Genomic DNA, 5,053 nt, shown 5'->3' with positions numbered 1-5,053 from the left:
CCAAGTGACTGGGGACACAGGTGACAAAGGCCCATGATAACCATCAAGCTGTCCGTGATAACCCTGAGGGACAGGGAGGGGGTCAGGGTTCCTGAACTGCACTTTAAGGAAAAAGAGAAACTAATTCCTAAAATAATTACTCTCTTTAAAAAGTTCTTTCTGTTGATTCAACTTTTTTCTTGCTTTAAGATTATATTTCACTTTCTTCTTTCTAAAAAAAAAATCTTCTGTTTAATTCATCTCCCTTCCTCAATGCTTTAGGTTTCTAATCTGGGCTTATAAAGGACTTCAGGAGACGGGCAGTCCCCTAAGATTATGATTAGATTGTCAAAGAGAGTCACGATCCTGAATAATTTTGAGTGGTGGCAGCACTTGGACCCAGCTGTGTTGAGCCAAGAGCCAAGAGTCTTAAAAGCCTGTGGTTGAGTGATATAGGGCAGGTACATCAAGAGCTTTTCTTCTGAGATCATAAGCAACTGTTTCAATTAGAAGATGTCCTTTTAAAAATGGACTCATGTGATGGTGAGGTCAAAAGAGGAAATACTTGTTTAAAATCCTTGAGATAATTAAATTGGGAAGAGGAATATCAGCAAATTAATTAGTTGTAAATTTCCTATGCACAAAGCTCCTGGTCTGCGGTTAGTCTAGACACTTGTCATTGGGAGTGATTTAGCTACAGTAACTCTGAGCAATCACCCCCACCCTCCTCTCAGACCCGTGGTTGCCAGCATAGCCCCCATTCAACCAACTCTGGAATCACTGAAACCTGGGATTCTGAATTCTGTTCACTCTCCGGAGCTTGCAGCTGGCTTCTGGCCGGTTTCCAAGGGTCTTCCTCCTAAAATCCATGGGCATGTTTCTGCCAGTAACTCCTCCTAAAATAATATATAATTCTAACACTCACAAAACTTCACCAGTCCCCCTTACTTACAGAATGAAAAACAAATTCTTCATCCTTTTCCCCCAATCCTTTGCATTTTTCAATCCAAAGTTCTTCTTCCCTGTTATTCCCTCATGAACTTTTCTCCAATCAACCTGCCCCACTCACTGTCCCTCAAACCCACCAAGCCCATCCCATGTCCACACCTTTTGGCCATCTCCCTCCCTGCAGTGACTTGCCTCTTCTTCTGAAACTCTGGTTCCTGCCTGGGCCTCTTCCGTGGGTCTCTCCTGGAGCCGTCCCAGTTTCCATGGCTCTTCTGTCTGACATCTTGACCACACCCTGCTCATCTCTTATGTTCCTGTATTGTGTTCTAGGTCCATTTGCCTTGTGATGTCTTCCCTTCCTTGGATGCAGTTAGAGTTGCTTGAGGACAGGGGTTGTGTGTAGCCATTTTGAAATCCCTGCCATATTGGACAGTGTTTTGATCATGGTGGGAACTCAGTATTTATCGAGAACTCAGCACAGGCTTCCTCAGATCTGCCTGGATCAAAATCCTCAGTCCACTGTTTAATGACCGTGTGTCTTTGAGTTATTTGGCTCTTTAAAACTTCTGTGTCTTCACTTGTAAATGGAAGTCATGGTAGTACCCACCGCAAAGTGGCATAGTGAGGATTGTGTGAGATAAAGCACACATGGTGCTCAAGATAGTCTGATACCCAGTGCTCAGTGCCGGTGAGGGGCTGTTATCTTCAACACCACCATCAGGGCTGTTACTGGAATCTAAAAATGTGAAAATTCAGGTAATCCTGAGAAGAGTGGTGGGCCATCCCTTAAATGAAGATGGCCCCTTAGAACCAACACAGCAGGGAGGCAGCCCTCCCCAACACACATAGAAAGGACGAAATGTAATTTCAGCCCTGCAGATGTGTGTGTGGAAATTTCAGATAAAACAACAATAGATAAACCAGAACTAGATTACTAAGGCTGCCTCAAACCAGTGATCCGCAACCAGCAAATTATGACTTTCCAGTAGCCAAGTGAGACTGCCCCTTGCTCTCCAAAATCTATGGAGCTCTCCATGGGCACCGGCATGATGTGTCTTTTCTGTGTCCCTTCCAACACATTCAGTTCTCAAATTCTCAGTCCCCACACTCCCTGTGTCCACCTCATCTTCCTGGAATTACTGTCCCTGTTAGTGAGTGTAAGACTTTGAGAAAATAAGGGTGCCTGGGTGGCTCAGTTGGTTGAGCGTCCAACTCTTGGTTTTGGCTCAGGTCATGATCTCAGGGTCGTCAGATCGAGCCCTGCGTTGGACTCCATGCTTCGCTGGGAGTCTGGTTGGGATTCTCTCTCTCTCTCCCTCTGCCCCTCCCACTCATGCTCTCTCTCTCTAAAATAAATAAACCTTTAAAAAATAAAAAAGAAGACTGAGAAAATAAAGGTATCTTCTCATTAGAAAGATTTGGTGAGGTGTAGGAGAGTGACCCACCAGATTCCACGAGCACCATGTTGTCCCTGGCGTCCACTGTGAGCCGCCGCAGCAGCCAGGGCGGGCAGACCACCCTTGTGCAGACGCCTCGAAGTGAAGATGCCAGATCGTCACCATATCAGAGACGTAGAGGCAAAGATTCTACCTCTACAGGAGAGTTACAGCCTATGCCGACCTCACCTGGAGCTGACCTGCAGAGCCCTGCCACACAGGATATGTTATTTTCCAGCCTTGCTCAGATACATTCCTCAACAGTTCCCCTTGACTTTGACGTTAGTTCACTGCTGACATATGGCACTCCCAGCTCTTGGGTAGAGGGAACTCCAAGGAGTGGTGTTAGAGGTACACCTGTGAGGCAGAGGCCTGACCTGGGGTCTGCACAGTAGGGCCTGCAGGTGGATTTGCAGTCTGATGTGCCAGCAGCAGAAGATATAGTGGCGAGTGAGCAGTCTCTAGGCCAAAAACTTGTGATTTGGGAAACAGATGTAAATGTGGCGACATGCAAAGAAAATTTTCAGAGATTCCTTCAGTGTTTTATTGACCCTCTGGCTAAAGAAGAGGAAAATATTGGCATAGATATTACTGAACCTTTGTACATGCAACGACTTGGGGAGATAAATGTCATCGGGGAGCCATTTTTAAATATAAACTGTGAACACATAAAATCATTTGACAAAAATCTATACAGACAGCTCATCTGCTACCCACAGGAAGTTATCCCAACATTTGACATGGCTGTCAACGAGACCTTCTTTGACCGTTACCCTGACTCAATCTTAGAACATCAGATTCAAGTAAGACCATTCAATGCATTAAAGACGAAGAACATGAGAAACCTGAATCCAGAAGACATCGACCAGCTTATTGCCATCAGTGGCATGGTAATCAGGACATCCCAGCTGATTCCAGAGATGCAAGAGGCCTTCTTCCAGTGCCAAGTGTGTGCCCAAACAGCTCGGGTGGAGATTGACTGTGGCCGCATTGCTGAGCCCTCTGTTTGTGAGCGCTGCCACACCACCCACAGCATGGCGCTGATCCACAACCGCTCTTTGTTCTCTGACAAGCAGATGATCAAACTTCAAGAGTCTCCTGAAGCTACGCCTGCAGGGCAGATGCCTCATACTGTCATCCTTTTTGGTTACAGTGATCTTGTTGACAAGGTTCAGCCTGGAGACAGAGTGAACATTACAGGCATCTATCGAGCTGTTCCTATTCGAGTCAACTCAAGAGTAAGTAACGTGAAGTCTGTCTACAAAACCCACATTGATGTCATTCACTACCGGAAAACTGATGCAAAACGTCTACATGGCCTTGATGAAGAAGCAGAGCAGAAATTTTTTTCAGAGAAGCATGTGGAATTGCTCAAGGAACTTTCTAGAAAGCCAGACATTTATGAGAGACTTGCATCAGCCTTGGCTCCAAGTATTTATGAACATGAAGATATAAAGAAGGGAATCTTGCTTCAGCTCTTTGGTGGAACACGAAAGGATTTTAGTCACACAGGAAGAGGCAAATTTCGTGCTGAGATCAACATCCTGTTGTGTGTTGACCCTGGGACCAGCAAGTCCCAGCTGCTGCAGTATGTGTACAATCTGGTCCCCAGGGGCCAGTACATGTCCGGGAAAGTCTCCAGTGCAGTTGGCCTCACTGCGTATGTGATGAAAGACCCTGAGACAAGGCAGCTTGTCTTGCAGACTGGTGCCCTTGTCCTGAGTGACAATGGTATCTGCTGTATTGATGAGTTTGACAAGATGAATGAAAGTACAAGATCAGTACTACATGAAGTCATGGAACAGCAGACTCTTTCCATTGCAAAGCCTGGGATTATTTGCCAGCTCAATGCCCGTACCTCTATCCTGGCAGCAGCAAATCCTATTGAGTCTCAATGGAATCCTAAAAAAACTACGATTGAAAATATCCAGCTACCTCACACATTATTATCAAGGTTTGATTTGATATTCCTCATGCTGGACCCTCAGGACGAAGCCAATGATAGGCGTCTGGCCCACCACCTCGTCGCTTTGTACTACCAGAGTGAGGAGCAAGTGGAGGAGCAGTTCATGGACATGGCAGTGCTGAAGGACTACATTGCTTACACCCACAGCATGGTCATGCCTCGTCTGAGCCAGGAAGCCAGCCAGGCTCTCCCTGAGGTTTATGTAGACATGAGGAAGATTGGTAGCAGCCGAGGAATGGTTTCTGCATACCCTCGACAGCTGGAGTCATTAATTCGACTAGCAGAAGCCCATGCTAAAGTATGATTCTCAAGCAAAGTTGAAGCAGTTGATGTTGAAGAAGCAAAACATCTCCATCGGGAAGCTCTAAAGCAGTCTGCCACTGACCCCTGGACTGGCATTGTGGACATATCTATTTTAACTACAGGAATGAGTGTCACCTCTTGCAAACGGAAAGGAGAGTTAGCTGAAGCATTGAAAAAACTTATTTTATCTAAGGGCAAAACACCAGCTCTAAAATATCAGCAACTTTTTGAAGACATCCGGGGACAATCTGACATAGCTATTACCAAAGATATGTTTGAAGAAGCCCTGCATGCCTTGGCTGATGATGACTTCTTAACAGTAACTGGCAAAACTGGCTGCTTGCTCTGAAGCTCTTGTGAGCAGTGCTGTCTGTGTGTGTCTGCACTTGGGTGTTGTACTTAGGTACATATGTGTGCTGCA

General features: G+C 45.8%; 1 pseudogene; it reads left to right on the top strand.

The window, feature by feature from the left end:
• Nucleotides 1-2,389: 2,389 nt before the first annotated feature.
• LOC114210461 (DNA replication licensing factor MCM4 pseudogene) lies at nucleotides 2,390-5,053 on the top strand (annotated as a pseudogene).

This window comes from Eumetopias jubatus, unplaced genomic scaffold (genome assembly GCF_037043125.1).
Source record: "Eumetopias jubatus isolate StellerSeaLion01/CBP00866 unplaced genomic scaffold, mEumJub1_p1.0 scaffold_12, whole genome shotgun sequence".
NCBI classification, from domain to species: domain Eukaryota; kingdom Metazoa; phylum Chordata; class Mammalia; order Carnivora; family Otariidae; genus Eumetopias; species Eumetopias jubatus.
This window is presented reverse-complemented; position numbering and strand designations above follow the sequence as displayed.